This window comes from Heteronotia binoei, chromosome 4 (genome assembly GCF_032191835.1).
Source record: "Heteronotia binoei isolate CCM8104 ecotype False Entrance Well chromosome 4, APGP_CSIRO_Hbin_v1, whole genome shotgun sequence".
Lineage (NCBI taxonomy): Eukaryota > Metazoa > Chordata > Lepidosauria > Squamata > Gekkonidae > Heteronotia > Heteronotia binoei.
Genome location: NC_083226.1, coordinates 52,394,151 through 52,415,431, shown reverse-complemented (window position 1 = coordinate 52,415,431; position 21,281 = coordinate 52,394,151). Strand labels below are relative to the sequence as shown.

General features: G+C 46.8%; 1 protein-coding gene across 3 annotated transcripts in view; it reads right to left on the bottom strand.

The window, feature by feature from the left end:
• Nucleotides 1-20,285, bottom strand: part of FREM1 (FRAS1 related extracellular matrix 1) — a 116,116-nt gene extending 95,831 nt beyond the window's left edge. The window contains exon 1 of one of the 3 annotated variants that reach the window (XM_060237269.1): nucleotides 19,907-20,285. The gene's annotated coding sequence lies outside the window, so the exon portion shown is untranslated. The remainder of the gene's footprint in view (nucleotides 1-19,906) is intronic. The other 2 variants (XM_060237268.1, XM_060237270.1) reach the window with 2 other exon arrangements.
• Nucleotides 20,286-21,281: the final 996 nt, after the last annotated feature.

Genomic DNA, 21,281 nt, shown 5'->3' with positions numbered 1-21,281 from the left:
TAAGTTAGCAGCATACAACAGCATAAAACCCCATAGGCATACATGTTATAAAGGAAGCCTAGTATTCCCTCTCTAATGCATAACTTGTAGTGCAATTTACAACATACTCTCATGCCACTGAGTATCTCCCCATGAATCAATTATGTGGCATGGAAGGGGATGGAGGGATACACAGTGCTATTAGGGCTCCTTCATGAGGTGGAGACAGTGCTGGTTGCCCTGGTGGATGATCTTCAGTACCATCTGGATTGAGGTGGCTCGGCGGTACTGATGTTGTTAGACCTATCAGCAGCATTCGATACGGTCGACCATCGGTTGCTGATTTGCCATCGCGGGGATTCAGGGGCTGGCCTTGCAATGGCTTTCCTCTTTCCTTGAAGGTCGGGGACAAAGGGTGGCGACTGGGGGTGAACTGTCCCAGAGACACACGCTCGATTGCGGGGTGCCTCAGGGGGCGGTGCTCTCCCCGATGTTGTTCAACATCTATATGCCCCCCTTGCCCAGATTGCCCGAAGGTATGGGTTGGGTTGCCATCAGTATGCTGATGACACCCAGCTCTATCTACTTATGGACGGACGGCTTGCCTGTGTCCCAGAAAACTTGGACCTGGCGTTGCAAGCCATGGCTAAATGGCTCAGACTGAGTGGATTGAAGCTAAACCCAGCCAAGACAGAGGTCCTTTGCCTGGGTCGTTGTGGCCCGGGAAGGGAAATCCCCTTACCAGCCTTTGACGGTGCGCCACTGACAACGGCGCACAAGGTCAGGAGCTTGGGGATACTATTGGAGCCTTCCTTGACAATGGAGGCTCAAATAGCAGCCACTGCCAAGTCCGCATTCTTTCATCTTAGGCGGGTGAGGCAATTGGCCCCTTTCCTGGAGCATGACGATCTGGCAACGGTGATCCACGCAATGGTCACCTCGAGGTTGGACTACTGTAATGCCCTCTACATGGGGCTGCCCCTGTGCCGAACCCGGAAGTTGCAGCTAGTGCAGAATGCCGCTGCCCGGCTGCTATTAGGGCTTCCTAGATGGGAGCACATCCAGCCGGGGCTCCGGGGACTGCACTGACGTTATTTGCAGCCCCAGGGCAGATAGTGTGAAACTGGAAGAAAGCCCCACTGAGAAGAGGAACATGAGAGAGGCATAAGGTGAGTGCAAATTGGTGTGTGTGTTTGAACTGGTTCTACATCAAAAAGTGTTATGTCTGCGATGACACTGAGTTCTATGCAAAATGAATTTGTGGCCTTTTATCTGTCCTGGCATACTTTCAGACATGCAACTCATCACTGGATATTCAAGTGATGAACAATCTGTCAGAGAAATTACAAGTACCATGATGAGGAAATCATACTTCCTGTATTAAAACCCAGGTTGTAAAAGGACAAAGCATTCAAGTATCTTTGTGGTTTTAGCCAATGAACAGAATAAGGAGACTTTTTCCCATGAATCCTCTCTCAGCTAACGACTGAAATAAATATCCTTTGAAAGCTTTGGGGCATCTTTAATTATAAAATAGTGAGCAAGCCGCAATGCTTTGATCCCACACTAAAGTTTTATATGCAGTCAAACCAATGCCTCTTTTCTCTTTAAGACAAACTTCACATAGCATTTTAATTTGTTGTGGGTTAGCAGTTGGGCCTTGCCCAAGCCTTGTTTCATTTCCTATTTACAATTCTGACTTAATGCTTAAATCATTGAAATGCAGTTTTGAATGGTAAGTATGGTGTTTTAGAATGCATATCCTGTAATCAAAGAAAACAAAAATAAGAAAATGTTATTTTGGTAACCAAAAAGAAAAGGAAAACCAAAAAATAAAAAGGCTTTAATTTTATGTGGATAACCATCTTAGGTCTAAAGTTTAGTGGTACAATACCTGTTTCAAGATCTAAAGCTTCCTTAAAACACGTATTTATGTTCTGAAATATTATCTCAGATCAGGAATCCCCAAATCTTTAGAATTCTGAAACAGTATGGTGAATGCAGCCAGAAAATAGCTGCCACATAGGGTTGCCAAGTCCAATGAAAGAAAAATCTGGGGACTTTGGGGGCGGAGCCAGGAGACTTTGGGGGTGGAGCCAGGAACAAGGATGTGACAAGCATAATTGAACTCCAAGGGAGTTCTGGCCATCACATTTAAAGGGACAGCACGCCTTTTTAAATGCCTTTCTTCCAAAGGAAATAATTAAGGATAGGGGCACCATTTTTGGGGCTCATAGAATTGGACCCTCTGGTCAAATATTTTTGAAACTTGGGGGGTATTTTGGGGAGAGGCACTAGCTACTATACTAAAAATCTGGTGCCTCTACCTCAAAAAATAGCCCCCCCAGAGCCCCCAATACCCATGGATCAATTCCCTATTATTCTCTATGGGAATCGTTCTCCATAGGGAATAATAGAGTGCCTAGTAGAAATTTCCCCCCCACGCTTTCTAAAGGGGGGGAGGGCCTCTATACCAGGGAATCCCCCCTCCCTGCCTCCTCCCTCTCTCTCTTACACACACACAAATATTTACCATACTTGGTCTTCTTCCAGCAGAATTTGCTCGCTGTGAAAACGAAAGCAAGGCTGCACAGGAAAAGAAAGGGAGGGACCGTTCCTGTTTCCTGTGCAGCCTTAAAGAGACACATTTTAAAAACGGATCCCAGGCTGTAAAACAACATGATGCCTACAGGTATGTTCTCTCTCCCCCCACCCCCAGATTTTTTAAGAGCGGGGGAGGAGGCTGAAAATTTGGGGGTCCCCCGCCAGGGCGGGAGGGTTGGGAAGCCTACTGCCACACAATGGCTGCCTCAGTTTACCTTCAGTTACACAATGAAGATCCCTGTGCTGTAGACTTGCCATTCCCTAGTTAGGAGTGGTGGATCCCACAGTTTTATGAGCTCTTACCCACCGCTGGCCACCTGGCCAGTGAGAGGAAATTCCACCCACTAACAGCAATGCCACACGACATACCCACATTACCCAGAAGTGATGTGGGCACACCAGGAATGACACTCTGGTTTTGGGGCAAAACTCTATGGTTTGAGAGTGATTTTACAATTGAGTTTTGCCCAAAAACCAGAGTGTCATCCCTGTAACATGCCCAAGTCACTTTCAGGTGACATAGGCGTGGTGCACAATGCCACTTCCTGTGATGTCAACACGCCAGGGGCAATGCTTCCAGCTCCTGGAATGTCCACTCCACCCTATCCCATCCCCAGCATCGCAAACACGTATTTTACATCAAAATATGTTTTAATTGTTAATTCTACTGTTTTTAAATTGTAACCTTACAGTGTGTTTTAATTGTTAGGTGGCCTGAGTCCGTTTCTGGAGAGAGCAGGATAGAAAATTAAAGTAATAATAAACATACGAACAAATAAATCAGACTCAGCAACCCTATTTTGCTGTGATGGTAGCTGTTGCCAAAGCCCTGTTTTTAATAATCTGCACAGCCAATCAAATCTCCAAAGACCAACTGGAAGCCTTGAGGAGAAAAAGACTCACCTGACCCCATCCACTTTCTGAAAACACTTCATGGGCAACTGAAAAGATGTTGGTGTGCATTGTGGGGTCCATGGGAACCAAACTGGGGACCCTGGCTTAGATCCACATATGTATTTTTGCAGCCCAAAGGATTTCTTGATTCCTGCCTCATGAGGCACCCCAAAATGTATCCACAATAAGATTTGGGGACCTTTCAGTCAGAAATGGGAACAGGGCAGCAGAAAGTTGTGCTGAGTGGAAATCCTTCTGCCCATGGAAAACTGGGGGATCTAAGCCATTGATCACCTTTACATGTTAAAGAAGATGCATGATTCAGCATCATCTCCTTCTGAATATCAGTGCTGGAAAGCTGTATTTGGAGATGGTTTGAGCCTCTGTGCCGTTTGTTGGCCTTCCAGTTGGTTAAGGTTGCCAACCCCCAAGTGGGGGCAGGGGATCCCCCAGTTTGGAGGCCCTCCCCCCGCTTCAGGGTCATCAGAAAGCGGGGGAGGGGAGGGAAATGTCTGCTGGGAACTCTGTTATTCCCTATGGAGATTTATTTCATAGAAAATCATGGAGAATTGATCCACGGGTATATGGGGCTCTGGGGGGGCCTGTTTTTTGGGGTGGAGGCACCAAATTTTCATTATAGCATCTAGTGCCTCTCCTTAAAATACCCACCAAGTTTCAAAAAGATTGGACCAGGGGGTCCAATTCTGTGACCCTCAAAAGAAGGTGCCCCTATCCATTATTTCCTATGGAAGGAAGGCATTGAAAAGGTGTGCTGTACCTTTAAATGTGATGGCCAGAACTCCCTTTGGAGTTCAATTATGCTTGTCACAGCCTTGATCTTGGCCCCACCCCCAAAGTCTCCTGGCTCCACCCCCAAAGTCCCCAGATATTTCTTGAATTGGACTTGGCAACCCTACAGTTGGTTGGCTATGTATAAAACAAGATACTAAGTTAATGAACCACTGCTTTGATCCAGCAGAGCTCTTCTTATGGTATGTCCTTGCTGAAGATAATAGTCATGAAATTCAGGATGGTGTAATAGAGTTCCCATTGAGTTTCTACACTCAGGGTTGATTCTGATTTTATGAGCATTGAATCTGCCTGTAGAAAACTCCTGTTCAAAAGTACTCTTGTAAAGTGAGGAGCAACTCTGGGGTGAAACTGCTTTTGGTGCCAATTCAAGAAAATGAGTGTAAACGACTTAAGAAAATGCAAAGCAAGATAGAAGTGACAGCAGTATGCAATGCAGATTAACACTTAAATGTGCACCAATAGAGGATTTTATGTCAGGAGCTCCTATGGGAACTCTATTATGTCATCCTGATTTTCATGACAGAAGAATGACAAGGAAATAAATGTAATACAACTAAAGCATAATATAGTAATTTATTGTAAGGTACAGAGAGAGACCCAGATGATCTAGGCTAGCCTAATCTCATCAGATCTCAGAAGCTAAGCAGGGTCAGCCCAAGTATTACTTAGACAGAGACCAACATGGAAGTCCAGGGTTGCTGGAGGATGTCAGTAGCAAACCACCTCTGTTCATCCCGCCTTGAAAATCCTTCAGGGTCATCATAAATTGGATGTAACTTGATAACACTTTCCTCCAACATGGAAAGGGAGGACATGTGTTCATGAGGGGTGGGTCTTCATATTTACAAAAGAGCTGCAATTGGCTGACTGGATCACAGGATAAACAAATCTGTTCACAAGGATATGTGTGCCATGAGAGAGCAGGTTGCTAACAGTCTGTTTGGCACAAAGCAATCTAAAAAGCATCAAAATATGATTTGACAATGATATATCATAAAAAGGGGAAGTTCTAGCAAGCAGTGCAGAGCAGGATTTACTTGCAGTGATGTAATTTAAGAGTTTTTAAGAGCAGTCTCTTACTCACTAAAGCTCAGCCAAGGAAGCAGGCCAGTTATTGTAGTATTTGTTAAGCAATCCCCCAACAGTCCTCTGCAGCTTCCAAATCTCTCTGCTCCAGAAATGATCAGGGGCCTGGAAAGGGTGTTTTGATGGTGGAGAGCTTTTTTAGGCACATAAATCAGGTAAAGAAAAATCTGGGACTCAATGCAATCAAAAGCTCCTTTTTAAAAAAAAGTTTCCAGAGTTGTCTAGAGAACTATGCAGAATATAATATATATATATATATATATATAAATCAGCATTCAGAAGAATACTCCACAAGTTTACAATCTAAGCAAACAGTCCCAGGGCTTTTTTTGAGCAGGAACACACAGGAATGCAGTTCTGGCTGGCTTGCCATCAGGGGATGTGGTCTAATATGTAAATGTACGAAACAATGGTGATGTCAGAGGGTGTGGCCTAATATGCAAATGGTTCCTGCTGGCCTTTTTCTACAAAAAAACCTGTGTGAAATAGGGCTGCCAAGTCCAATTTAAGAAATATCTGGGGACTTTGGGGGTGGAGCCAGGAGCCTTTGGGGGTGGAGCCAGGAGACATTGGGGTGGAGCCAAGATCAAGGCTGTGACAAACATAATTGAACTCCAAAGGGAGTTCTGGCCATCACATTTAAAGGGACAGCACACCTTCCATAGGAAGTAATGAAGGATAAGGGCACCTTCTTTTGGGGCTCATAGAATTGGACCCCCTTGTCCAATCGTTTTGAAACTTGGGGAATATTTTGGGGGGAGGGACTAGATGCTGTACTAAAAATTTGGTGCATCTACCTCAAAAAACAGTCCCCCCAGAGCCCCAGATACCCGCGGATCAATTCTTCATTATTTTCTATGGGAATAAATCTCCATAGGGAATAACAGAGTTCCAAGCAGACATTTCCCTCCCCTCCCCCCGCTTTCTGACGACCCTGAAACGGGGGGAGGGCCTCCAAACCGGGGGATCTCCTGCCCCCACCTGGGGATTGGCAACCATAGTATGAAACAATGGTGATGTCAAGGGGTAATGGCCTAATATGCAAATGAGCTCCTGCTGGTTTTTTTCTACAAAAAAAGCCCTGAACAGCCCCATGATGAAGGAAGGAAAATGGAGGGAGAAAAGCACCAAAAGTCCAAACAATAAGGAAAATAATTTTGAATAAGACCGGAACTACAAAGTTCTGGTTTAAGAAAAAATAAGGAACTTAGAGCCTCATGGGCAGCACAGTTCTCAAAAAGGATCTCCATGACTGTTGCACTGAGTGGACATATAAGGATGCCAGTTTTTAAACTGGGCCTCTGTCTTTAATATCAGATTGATCTGCAGCAAACAACACATAATGTTATTTACTTCCATGCTATTAAAATCTTCAACTACCCATTTTCACTCATTTGCCAGCTTGGCAACCCTATTTAACACTCAGATTTGCATGGGTGTTTCATGGTTACACCACCACAAGAAATGAAGTCCTGCCTCTGAACCATGTTTACACTGATTCTGCATCAGTTTGTATGCATGTGTCAATGAGCATGAATGCATCATGTGAGGGGAGAACATGTGAAGGGGAGAACATGTGAAGAGAAGGAGCAGCTGGAGCCTCCAGCTGTTTTTTGTACCTTACAAAGATAAGCACAAGGGATATTGTAGAAGCAGGGGCTTCTTATGATAGTTGCTTTGCTTAGCTCTTCATCAGCATGCTCTGACAGCATCACCTAGTTATTTCCCAAACACAGAAACTCATGCAAGCCACAGCTCAGAAAGTCAGACTCTTTACCATTTCCACAGTAGTGAAATTCCCCACATTGACATTTTAAAAACTGCATATTATATGAAATTTTCCAAAGTAGATTTTTCCTAACCAGGCAAAAACCTGAAGCTTTTTCTGTCTTACCCCGCATTTATGGAATCCCCAGTTTTAGTGAGTTCTGAAAATGCAGGGTAAGAAGGAGAAAACTTCAGATTTGCTCCTGGTGAGGTAAAATCTACTGTGGAAAATTTCACATAATGTGCAGTTTAAAAAATGTAAATGTAGGGAATTTTACTACTGCAGAAATGGTCTCTGGCCAGCAGCCACCTGAAACCTGATTCTGCTCACTTGCCAGAAATTCCATCAGACCCTGGAACAATGAGAACACCTTAAGGTCATAATGTCCTCAGAATTTTTTTTTTCTTGTCTTCTATTTTTTGTAACATCTGGCCTGATGATGGGTTCTGTGAATCTCAAAAACTTGCACATGGTTCTGTGACATTGGGTTGGTCCTAATAAAAGGTTTCACATGGATTGTTCTCTTGGTTTTTTGGATCTCAATGTCCTGTCTGATTACATTCACTAAGACCTTTCTCTGTGCTGACATTAGGCCTCACATTAATTAGTCCTGCCTAGAGCAGATCCCCTTTCCAAAGCAAATGCAAAACACTCAACATTGGAAATTGAGAGAATTTTTACCCCCTTGATTCTGTGGATATGGCAAACTAAAAAACAAAAACAAAAGATTCCTATCTTTCCAGAAACTATTAGTGTTGCATTAATTAAAAACTGGAATAAATGCATCAAGCAAATTTAGGTTTACTTATTCCCCATTGAAATTGTGGACCTGTTTGTTAGCATTTTTTAAATTTAATAAGCTGGGATCTTTGACCTGTGGTCTAAGGCAGGATTGGAGATCACTGATATCCAACACAGAGGCATTTTGTTGACATTTGAGGAAATAACATGAAAGCCTGCCCCAGACAGAATCCTATTGTTTCAGTATTTTCAGCTGACATATGGTACCCAATATATACAACAAACTGCTAATGTATTTATAACTCTAAATAAGGTGGGAAAGATGTTTACTAGTCAAGGGTAAGATAAAGGATTGACTAAGGCATATTCCTGCCTACTCTCATTCATTTCATTTATTACAATCCAAGATCAGCCAACATAAAGGCATGAGCAAGACACAAATAAAACAAATAACACTATTTTAAACACTGTATCATTTTCCCCTGCCTACAAACAAATGACAGAATAACACAGGACTATAAAAGGAAATAGGAAATAGGTTTAGGAGTGTTGGTCCCATTAGAAAATTAGGGGAAAGCCTTTAAGGACATTACAATTTTTTTTTCTAAATACGGGAATTAAAGGAAACAGTTTAAAAATGTATTATAGATGCCATCTTACTCCAGTCAGAGTATCTAAAATTTCAAGAGAGTATCAGATTTATGTTGGAAATGCAACAAAGACAAAAGTATTTTTTTCACCTATGGTGGACTCATGTATAGGAAAACAAGTTCTTGAATTTAATACACAAAAAGATAGTGGATATATTGGCTTATACCTTTGATCTATTAGGGTGAGATCCCTCTTGGATTGAAAAAAAATGCATGAAAAAAACATTTAATTACAGCCACCAGAATGATACTAGCTCAGATCTGGAAACAGAAAAAAAAATTCTGTCAATTAGACAATGATGGCATAAGGTCTGGTATACATTACAAACAGGCTCACAAGTTATAAATATATAAAGATAGTTATGTAAAGTATGTTCACTTTATGTACAAAACATAGTTACCATATATCAACTATTGGAATTATCATAATTCATCCTGCAAGGTGCAACAACAGTTCTTTAGGGAGAATATCAGTTGTTTGTTTGCCTCTGAGATTCATAAAAGTGTTAATGAACAATCTGAAAATGACAATTGATAAAGATTGGAGCATGCATCTTACTGTTATGTAATAACTTCAGGACTACTGTAAGAAAATGCCCCTTTAACAGAACATCGTAGTCACCAGCATGGTTGCCAGCACCCCTGGAGAAGTAACTCACACACGTCTGGCCAGAGCGTGTGAGCATACCTAACCAGGGACAAAGGGACTTGGACAAGTACCAATGGATCCAACGCTACTAGAAAGCACTCAACACCGATAGAAGGGTGCTTTCCAAGAGGATAGATGGGTTCCCATCATTCTGTATGACGCCCATCTCGGCCATGGAGCGAAGGAAGTTGCGCCGCCAGGAGCCATCCAGGCAGACGGTTTGCAGCGCTGATCATGGAATCCACCATGGAAGGCTAACACCACTTGCAGCTATCTTCCCGCCAGACCAAACTCCATTCCAGCTATGCGAAGGACTCACGTACTCACCAGGTGTCCCCTTTCACAAGCAGCAATCACCCCCACCCTGGGCAAAGACAATTATCCAACCATCACTTTCTTTGTCAGGCGAAACGGAAGACAAAGACTGGCACCAAGATAAGACTAAAGAAGAGGAAGAACATCTTCAGCTAACGCCAAGTTCCTTTGTCCAAACCAGTTGTTACCTAGGCAATAATTTGAATATCTATTGTCACCCTTTTGTTAGTCTTAAGCATCCCTCTACTCAGTCATCTTTCCCATTCTTTTCCTCAATGGTCACTTTGGAGCCTCCCCTGGACATCTTTCAGTCTGAAAGTCTCACCAGATATCCATGGATCCAGCATATTCATTGGTCAGTCACAGGCACCCAATTAGGTGCCACCAATTAATTTGCTATTGGCTATTGCAGAAGTCCAGCCCTTATGGTCACTGCAGAGCCTCCCCTTGCTCCTCCCCGTACCTCCCATCTCCTGAGGATCAAAGGTAGTTTATTTAACCTCTGACCCAACTCCACTCAGGTGTGAATCCAGCAGTACCCCAGTTCCACTGTCTAGATACATCCCCGATTCTTGGCCAGTTGAGGGTCCCATATCCCCCTTCCCTTTTCAGTCGCCATTGGAGTCTTCCTGGAAGACTACGATAGGTAAATATCAGTCTGTTTGTCTACCCTTGTGTTCCCCTATCTCTCTATCTATTTTTCCTACGACTGTGTATGTGATTTTATGAGTATTTTTATCTTGTATGGAAGCCTATAATTTTCTAAATAAATTTTACTGGTTTACTTAATTAGCGTCCCAAATATTTAAGCATTACTTTTCTGGACATGTATTCTTGTATACATTGGTAAAAGATCCTATTTAGCCAGGTGCCCACCTGATAATTCCCCAACCTCAGTTTTGAGGGCATTTCGGCTTACACTACTGCACGTTATACTGCTGTTAAAAACAATCTGTATTTGTTTAGGAAGGAAGGAAGGGACACACATATACGCACAGTCACTTAAAAGCAGTTGAATGAGCAGTGTATGTAATGCTACTAAGGCCTTCCTCTAAGAATGTACACGTTTGAACTTTTCAAAAACATTAGCAAGTCATACATTGCCTGCTTTTTATAGAGGGACTAACTCAGCCGTCATGAAAGAGACTTTATCTTGCCTGTAGCAGCTTCAACTGGTCACATAATTATGTTTATCACAGGAAAGGCAGCAGCAACAGTTTGCCTTCATATTTCACAGCCAACTTTTAGAATCTTTTTTCAAAGGCTGCCACAAGCATTACAGGAACAGCAATTGCAGGCTCACTAAACCCTTTCATTAGGAAGTTTTTAAAAGGTCCTAAAATGTTGCCCATTACAACATTTTCTGTTCAGTTGAACAAAAGGACGTTAGATCCTTTGCAATTGCTTATATTGCTGTTGTGAAGGTATTTCTGTCATCAAGTTCTGCTTACAAGACTTAACTATAGTACTGATAACAGACTAGGGTGGCCAGACCGTCCCGGTCTCCCGGGACATTCCCGGATCTGGCCACCCAATCCCGGATCCCGGGCTGCCTATACCGGGACCATTAAAGGTCCCGGTTTAGGCAGCCCCGGAGCCGGTGGGCCGCGGGCGGGGAAGGCGGGGAGTGAGGGAGGGAGCGTCCCTGCGCCTGCGCAGGGCCCCTGCGCACGCGCAGGGACGCTCCCACCCTCACTCCCCGCCTTCCCCGCCCGCGCGCGGGGCCCGGCAGCAGTGGTGGAGGCCTCTCCGTGGCCTCCGCTGGTCGCTGGAAGCCCTCCAGAGACTCTGGAGGGCCTCCAGCGACCAGCGGAGGCCGCGGAGAGGCCGCGGGGCACCCGGCGCTGGTCCCGGAAGGCCTTCCAGAGCCTCTGGAAGGCCTTCGGGGACCAGCGCCGGCCAGCGAAGGCTTCCCCGCGGCCTCCGCTGGTCCCTGGAGGCCCTCCAGAGACTCTGGAGGGCCTCCAGGGACCAGCGGAGGCCGCGGGGAAGCCGCGGGGCACCCGGCGCTGGTCCCGGAAGGCCTTCCAGAGGCTCTGGAAGGCCTTCGGGGACCAGCGCCGGCCAGCGAAGGCTTCCCCGCGGCCTCCGCTGGTCCCTGGAGGCCCTCCAGAGTCTCTGGAGGGCCTCCAGGGACCAGCGGAGGCCGCGGGGAAGCCGCGGGGCACCCGGCGCTGGTCCCGGAAGGCCTTCCAGAGCCTCTGGAAGGCCTTCCGGGACCAGCGCCGGCCAGCGAAGGCTTCCCCGCGGCCTCCGCTGGTCCCTGGAGGCCCTCCAGAGTCTCTGTAGGGCCTCCAGGGACCAGCGGAGGCCGCGGGGAAGCCGCGGGGCACCCGGCGCTGGTCCCGGAAGGCCTTCCAGAGCCTCTGGAAGGCCTTCCGGGACCAGCGCCGGCCAGCGAAGGCTTCCCCGCGGCCTCCGCTGGTCCCTGGAGGCCCTCCAGAGTCTCTGGAGGGCCTCCAGGGACCAGCGGAGGCCGCGGGGAAGCCGCGGGGCACCCGGCGCTGGTCCCGGAAGGCCTTCCAGAGGCTCTGGAAGGCCTTCCCGGACCAGCGCCGGCCAGCGAAGGCTTCCCCGCGGCCTCCGCTGGTCCCTGGAGGCCCTCCAGAGTCTCTGGAGGGCCTCCAGGGACCAGCGGAGGCCGCGGGGATGCCGCGGGGCACCCGCCGCTGGTCCCGGAAGGCCTTCCAGAGCCTCTGGAAGGCCTTCCGGGACCAGCGCCGGCCAGCGAAGGCTTCCCCGCGGCCTCCGCTGGTCCCTGGAGGCCCTCCAGAGTCTCCGGAGGGCCTCCAGGGACCAGCGGAGGCCGCGGGGAAGCCGCGGAGCAGCCGGCGCTGGTCCCTGGAGGCCTCCAGAGGCCAGCGCCGGTAGCGGAGAGGCCCGGCGCTGGTCCCTGGAGGCCTCCAGAGGCCAGCCCCGGCAGCTCCCTCCCTCCCTCGCCGCGAGGCCGCCGCTGGAGGACTCCCCGCCGCCGCCGCCCCTGGATCCGCCGCCCTGGAATAAGGTAAGGGGGCCGAAAGCGGGGGGGGCGGGGGCGGCCTTCCTTTCTTCCCTCCCTCCTCCCTCCCTCCCTTCCTTCCTTTCTTCCTTCCTTCCTTCCCTCACTCCCTTCCCTTCCTTCCTTCCCTCCCTCCCTCCTCCCTTTCTTCCTTTCTTCCTTCCTTCCCTCACTCCCTTCCCTTCCTTCCTTCCTTCCCTCCCTCCTCCCTCCCTTCCTTTCTTCCTTCCTTCCCTCCCTCCCTTGCCTTCCTTCCTTCCCTCCCTCCTCCCTTCCTTTCTTCCTTCCCTCCCTCCCCCCTTCCTTCCTTCCTTCCTTCCCTCCCTCCCTCCTTATGTTGTTATGTGATGCAGAGTGTTGGACTGGATGGGCCACTGGCCTGATCCAACAGGGCTTCTCTTATGTTCTTATGTGACGCAGAGTGTTGGACTGGATGGGCCACTGGCCTGATCCAACAGGGCTTCTCTTATGTTCTTATGTGATGCAGAGTGTTGGACTGGATGGGCCACTGGCCTGATCCAACAGGGCTTCTCTTATGTTCTTATGTGACGCAGAGTGTTGGACTGGATGGGCCACTGGCCTGATCCAACAGGGCTTCTCTTATGTTCTTATGTGACGCAGAGTGTTGGACTGGATGGGCCACTGGCCTGATCCAACAGGGCTTCTCTTATGTTGTTATGTGATGCAGAGTGTTGGACTGGATGGGCCACTGGCCTGATCCAACAGGGCTTCTCTTATGTTGTTATGTGACGCAGAGTGTTGGACTGGATGGGCCACTGGCCTGATCCAACAGGGCTTCTCTTATGTTGTTATGTGATGCAGAGTGTTGGACTGGATGGGCCACTGGCCTGATCCAACAGGGCTTCTCTTATGTTGTTATGTGATGCAGAGTGTTGGACTGGATGGGCCACTGGCCTGATCCAACAGGGCTTCTCTTATGTTATTATGTGACGCAGAGTGTTGGACTGGAGGGGCCACTGGCCTGATCCAACAGGGCTTCTCTTATGTGACAATACTGACTTTGGTGGACCCAAGCACTGATTCAGTGTAAGGGAGCTTTGTGTTTGTGTCTTCTAGTGCAATTTTGTTCTCAGATCCTGTATTTACTTCATCAGTATATGGGATAAGGCACTTTCTCAACTGTGCTGCATAATGCAGCCTATTTATTTTGTCCTGTTGGCTCTGTTGGCTCTATCTGCGCCACCTTCATCACTTTCGGGGTGTGGATCCCCCAGTGGAGTGGTCTCCCGACTCCCTCCGCCGGCTGTTTCTGATAGCCCTGCGCCCCCTCTTTCATTTGATATGTGTCCCGTGCGGGTGCCACCCTCCCGCCGGGAGATGCCGCAAAATGAGCCCCCTTGAGGCTTATGGCGGCAGGGCTCGGGGGAAGCGAGCTAGACTGCTGTTCTTTTGAGGGGTTATAGAGTGTTTCGAGCCCGTCCCTGTGGCATCGGTCCCATCATTGTGGGGCCCAGGGGGCCGGCGCAGCGGCACGCTGAAGCAGCCTGTCGGTCACTTCCAGGTTCCTGTCCTGCATCTTGACCGGTGTTATTAGTGACAGGCTGCTTCGGCGTGCCGCTGCGCCGGCCCCCTTGGTCCCACAACGATGGGACCGATGCCACAGGGACGGGCTCGAAACACTCTATAACCCCTCAAAAGAACAGCAGTCTAGCTCGCTTCCCCCGAGCCCTGCCGCCATAAGCCTCAAGGGGGCTCATTTTGCGGCATCTCCCGGCGGGAGGGTGGCACCCGCACGGGACACATATCAAATGAAAGAGGGGGCGCAGGGCTATCAGAAACAGTCAGCGGAGGGAGTCGGGAGACCACCCCACTGGGGGATCCACACCCCGAAAGTGATGAAGGTGGCGCAGATAGAGCCAACAGAGCCAACAGGACAAAATAAATAGGCTGCATTATGCAGCACAGTTGAGAAAGTGCCTTATCCCATATACTGATGAAGTATATACAGGATTTGAGAACAAAATTGTTTCCGGCGGTGGTATTTGGGGGATTTTTGGGGACGTCACAGGAAGTGCTGTGAAGTCACTTCCTGTTTCCGGCAGGTGACGCGGGGGAAATGATGTCACAGGAAGTGATGCCACTTCCTGTTTCCGGTGGTGGCATGACATCACCGGAAGTGACGTCACCGGAAGTGATGCACCCCCCCCCCCCCCCCCCAGTGTCCCTGGCTGGCCTTCAGACATTATGGTCACCCTATAACAGACAGCTAAGCTGGGGAAGGGAAAGGCAGGGAGTAAGGTTGCCAAGTGCCTATTTATAGTAGGAGAGCTCTCACTGGTGGAGGAAGCTCTCGACCCCACTTACTGGACCAGCAGGAGAAGAGTCTGGGGGAGGAAATTACATCATGAGATGCATATCATCAAGTCCAGATGAAAACCTAGATGTTGCATGATGTTCTGGTCATCTCAGAAAACTCCATTGTAAGTACCCTGCCTCTAACAATCCCAGGGGTGCCTACCACCAACCTGCTGTCCTAGCAGGCAGTCACATTTTGAATTAATATTATAAGCTGAAAGTTAGTGGCAAGGAGAAGTGGTGACCAGGGCTTTTTTTGGGAACATGGCTGGCTTGGTGTCAGGGGTTGTGGCCTAATATGCAAATGAGTCCCTGCTGGGCTTTTTCTATAAAAAACAATGGTGACATTGTGAAACAATGGTGACATCATGGGGTGTGGCCTAATATGCAAATGAGTTCCTGCTGGGCTTATTCTACATAAAAAGCCCTGGTGCCAGTGACTAATTCCCAACACAAGTGGTGCCTCAATTACCATTAATCTATTCATGCAAGCAAGTCTTAATATGTTTAACTTGCCCATTATTTAATGTATGCTTTTATGCCCTTCTCAGCTATTTGTAAATCTGTTCAGTAATGACTTCAAATTACCTTTCATATGGTGTTGTTTCATTAATAATACTGAATTGTGCATATTTGGGGCTTTTTTTGAGCAGGAACCCAGTTTCATCTGGGTTGGTGTCAGTGGGTGTGGACTAACATGCAAATTAGTTCCTACTGGGCTTTTTCTACAAATAAAGCCCTGTGCATATTGGTATTAATAAGCTAGGCATAGCTCCTAACATATCCTCCTGAAACTCAAGAGGCAGGAGAAGAGAGGGGATGTGCACAGGAAGCTGGCTCAGGAGTAAAACAGCTTGTTTGACACTGATTGCCCCAGGCTCCCTTGCCTTCTGGGCAGAGGGGAGGATGACCAGCAGGCTGGTGGTAGAGGCACCCCTAATTTAAGAGTGCCCCACTGCAGGCTACAGTAGGGTTGCCAAGTCCAATTTAAGAAATATCTGGGGACTTTGGGGATGGAGCCAGGAGACATTAGGGGTGGAGCAGAGATCAAAGCTGTAACAAGCATAATTGAACTTCAAAGGGAGTTCTGGCCATCACATTTAAAGGGACGTCACACCTTTTCAATGCCTTCCTTCCATAGGAAATAAGGAAGGATAGGGGCACCTTCTTTTGGGGCTCATAGAATTGGACCCCCTGGTCCAATCGCTTTGAAACTTGGGGGATATTTTGGGGAGAGGCACTAGATGCTGTACTGAAAATGTGGTGCCTCTACCTCAAAAAACAGCCCCCCCAGAGCCCCAGATACCCACGGATCAATTTTCCATTATTTTCTATGGGAATAAATCTCCATAGGGAATAACAGAGTTCCCAGCAGACATTTCCCTCCCCTCCCCCTGCTTTCTGACGGCCCTGAAGCAGGGGGAGGGCCTCCAACCCGGGGGATCCCCTGCCCCCACCTGGGGATTGGCAACCCTAGGCTACAGCCTTGCTACTGATCCCATCTTAACATGGATCATAGACCTTGACTACACAGTTCAGGTGCCATCAAACCAATATACAGGAACAAGAAAGGGTTTAACTGGGAATCAGGAACCCTGGTAGAAGAAATATGGAGTCATTCATTAAGCTGTGTTCCAGACAAGATTGGTGTCCTAACCACAGAAGAATGTTCTGCAGTCTTGTGGTTAAGAGCTAAGGTATCACAAATACAGTTTTGAAGAAAATAATTCTGATCTAGTTACTTATCACTTAATGCATTGAAAGAGGATTAAGTGCTGATAACCATGCTTATAGTTACATTCTGAATAAACTGATTCAAGTAAAGGCAGAGAAAACTTTGAATCCGGAAGGGATAGAAGACTATCTTAGCCTACTTAGAACAGAGCTGCAAGCCAAGGGCTGCCAAACAACAAGAGGTTCAGGAGTGCGAGGAAATGCAAATTATCATTATTCCAACAGCACAATAGCATTTCCAGTGTGAAAAAATGTGTCATCATTGCATCACGGTTTCATTCTATATTCCATTAAAATGCTACAATCTTATCATGGTTTTCAGCGAAATTCTATAGTGTTGCCCCAGTCTGATGACATCACTTGCAGATACACACTATTATGCATTGTGTATCTGTGATTTTCTATGCATTTTTCCTATTGAGCAGTGGCAAGGGTCACAGGATGCCAGCAAGAGATTTCTTGTTATAGTAAGATACCCGGCAGCCCAAATTTAGGATTTGATGTTTGCTTCCTGGCAGCATCCAAGAATTAGGACAGCTGAGGAAGTGGAGTTGTATCAGCAGATTTCTAGCTATGGTGGCTAGGCCCAGTGTGGCAACCAGCAGGAGGGCTTGGGACAGGGACATGAGGGGAGAGGCTTGTGCTATTGGTGATGTCAACCCTTCACTTCTGGTTTAAAGCATAGGGTTTCCCACAAGCAGGTTTAGGGTGGGAAACATCAAAGTTATACAACATTAAAAATCAGTTATTACAATAAATAATTATATTTACAAAATATATTTACAGAATAACCCTAACAGAGAAGGCCGTGGCCCTGACTGAGGCTAAGCAGATGTCCTTTGGGCCGGGGATAGCCAGTAGATGTTGGACAGTAGAGTGCAAGGCTCCCCAGGGGGCATATGGGGAGAAACAGTCCCTTAATGTCATTCCCAGCCACTCAGGGCTTTAAAGGTTAATACCATCATCTTAAAATGTATCTGGTACGCCATTGGCAGCCAGTGCAACTGGCAGAGCACCAACAGAATGTATGCCAGATGTCGCAGTCAGCAAGTGAGTTGCTGCATTTGCACCAGCTGGTTTCTGGGTCAGATTCAAAGGTAAGACCATGTAAAGCAAATTACAGTAATCTAACTTGGAAGTGACCTAGGCGAAGAGATAAAGGATCAATTGCCTGATCCGCTGAAGAGGATAAATGGCAGACCTGGCAACAGAGATGACCTGGGCCTCCATAGAAAGTGAGACATCCAGGATCACCCCAAGGCTCCCAACCCTTGGTGCCAGTGCCGATGACGCTCCTTGAGGACCAGGAACCTGATTCCCAAACCTACCTTATAATGCCCTGTAAAGATAACTAGCCATTTTTTGGCAGACACATTCTATGATGACCTGTACTTTTAAAAAGGCTTAGAAGTGCTGTGTAAACAAATAAAAGACTGTGAAGGGTTAATTCTTCACAGAGCCAGAGAGCCTTGAGTTACTGGCTGTTCCCAGTGCTGACTTGCCCATTAGGCAAACTAGGCAGTTGCCTAGGGTGCCAGGAGGGGGGCGCCAAATTGGTACCCACGACAACTGCCTAAATTTGCCTCTCTCCCTGTTGCTGCTGCCACTGCCAGCCCCTCCCTTCCCTTCTGCCGCACTCCATCCGCCCCCTCCCCCGAGAAGCTCACCACGATGAGGCTGGGCCCTACCGGCTTCAAGGCACCCGCATCTGCATGTTTTTAAAAGAGAGCCCTGGAAGAAGCTTCATTCCCCCCTCACTTTCAGTTCTGGAAAGGAGGGGGGAGAAGCCTCCTTCACCAGTCTCTTCAAAAAACGCTCAGATGCTGGCTGCCTCGAAGCTGGTAGCACTCAGTCTCATTGTGCTTCTCTGAGGGAGGGGGATGCTGTGGAGAAGGGCAGGAGGTGGCAGGGCAGGAGGGGGCAGGAGGGGGCAGGGAGTCTACCTGGGCGCCATGCACCCTATGACCAGCACTGGCTGTTCCAAGGGATCTGATTGGTTAGCATCAGCTGAGCAGCAAAAGACTTCTGAACTGGATGCTCGGGAGAATTTAGTCTGATTTTAGCCCTAGCTAAGAAGAGTTCAGTATTAAGTTTCAGAATTGAACCCTGATGGAGAGCAGTTTAACATAGACAGAAGACTCTCTTTAGATCAAAGAAAGGGGATAGATCTTCTATCATATGTTCTCATATGGCAGCTTCATATGTTCATATATGTTCATATGTTCTAGTGAGAGGAGAATTTCCCTGTCCTCTCAAACAGGGAGTTAGCACTGAAGAATGCAGAGATTCCTGGTCTGGTGTGGTTAGAAACTGCTTGTAGAGTCCTTAAGAGTCAGTTAAAAACTCAAGACAAACACTAGGGTTTCAAGAGAAGGGGTTTTAGGTACTGGTAACAGTGTACTGGCCTTCTGGAAACCCAGAGTCAGAGAGAATACATAAAGAATATGTACTAGAGTGTTTGGGAAAACACTGGAACAAAAGCCACTCAACATAAACATTTAAGCAACTGTGAATAGCTAAAGAAACTCTCATTAGCCTGAGGCGTAAGAACTAAAGTTTGTGCATGGACTGGTTTTACTTCATAATTTTCAGCTCCTGATTTCACCTGATCTTTCCCCTCTATGTTGAATAAAATATTTTGCTATTTTTGTATTTCAGAATGCCTCAAGTGCCATTTAAGTTGGCTTCTGATCTTTCCCTCAGGTTTCTGGGCTCAGCCAACAGCCAAAATATCATACTGTGACAAGGTAGGAGAGCCAAAGTTCTTCAGCAAAGAAGAAAACACATTATTTGGACAGCTCAGTCAGTAAAGGGAAAGAAAAAACGAAGGGAAAATCTTGCCTCGGAGGAAAATGGATGGGGCCATCACACGTTCTTTGATATCTTATTAAACAAAAATACTATCAGATAAAGCTCTGTTCCAAGCTTTAAATATTCAGGTACTGCATACATAGAAAGACTGGATGCAACATCAGTATTTTGTCTTCCAGGTCTTCCACAAAGAAACTGAAGTTGTAACAGACAGAAGAGACTCATGTATTTAAATCATGAGTAACTGAAGAGACTTTTGTCTGAACAAGATTTTTCCTTATTAGATAAATTAATACAACCAAGAAAAAATGATGCAGAAAGACAAATTCCTTAACTGAATGTTTTTCACCTTACAAGTACAATCAAATCTACTGTTTTCCAAGGAAATCCTCCCATTTTCTATGGGGGGAAAAATACTGCAAGCTCACTGCCCTACAACATTGCCTACAAACTATTGCATTACCCAGGCAAACACAACCTTTGTCACACTCCATTTATGCAAGAATCAGCTTGATAGGAAAGGGGGAGGAATAGAGAATAGTACTTACAGGTAACAATATTCCTTCAGTAGCTCCAGCACAAGAAGACACTGACTTGAGAAGGATAAAGAGAGTCACTGACCCAATAATCTCTGGTTTAAAGGGCTTGCGCAGGGAGAGGGAGAGAGGAAGAAATCCAAGGAGGTGGGGTGGGGAGCTGAAATTCCAGTCTTTCGGGTCAGCTTGCTTGTATTTTTCTTTGTACTAAACATTCACATGAAAAAGTCCCCCTACCATAGCTGGCTGCTAGACAGCTGCTGGCTTGAAAACTTCCAGAATACAAAAGCTTTAGTGCTCTCTACAATAAGGACATTCTAAAGATGCCTTCAAGTGTTTACACTGAGCAATTATTTTTTGGCAGCCAGCCCCAGAACTTCCCTTTTTCTTTCTGCTAGTTGGCTACAGGGAAGTTGCACTCCTCCCCAGAGGGTATGCCCCCCCCATCCAGACGTTTTACCAATTGTGCCAGGATATCACTTGAAGCTCTGAGACACACTTTCAGGTAAACACTGAACAGGGATAGCTTCAGCCTGGGACCCACTCAAGAGTTGTAGCACCAACAATCTTCAGAGCCAGAGGCTGCAAACATTCCCTGACTGAATAGCAAAGGTGGTAGAGTACTTGTGTTCTGGCACAGGTGATAATGGCACTTCCAAATTAAAGGTTTTTGGGCATGATTCAGACCAACAGTCCCTGCCAGGGTAATACTTCTGCTCCTTATAATTTGTACAATCTGTACTGGTAATAAAGCAACCATTCAGCCAAAATGGCAGACATTGCTTCAGTTCCTCCAATTCATATGTGTTTCTAGGAAGTATATCTCTTTTGACTTCCAGTTTTGCATTATCAGCATGTTACCATATGAAGTTCAGACATTGTGTGAAATCACGATTTAATTAAACTAACTATGGCTAGTATAACTGAACGCAAGCCACCCCATAAAGTATGTTGAATTAGAATCTGTCTAGCCAGGTACAATGCAAAGTTGATTTATTAATCACAATTCATTGTAACTGTCATTTTGCATGATGTCTAAATCTAGTGATCCCCCAGTGATGCCTTTCCAGGATACAGAGAGAATGTAATGAAACCAGCATTTGTTGTAGCAAGCCAGGATAGTTCAACCAGTTTCATGTCTTGTCTGAACTTCGTTGTTGCAGTTCACGTGGCTGTACATGAACTTTAAACAAAAATCAACAAGTCTCAGCTCCAAAGCCAGTTTTACCATAACTTTGGTTTCTGACCATGGGTATTTAGTCTTGATGGCACTGTGTGGTCGACAAAATAATGCAGCTTAGTAATGGTTACTTAGAAGTGGCACCCTAAGGGTTATATTATGGCTGTCTCATGGAAGACCACTTCAGTAATTCCCGGTGATGTGTGT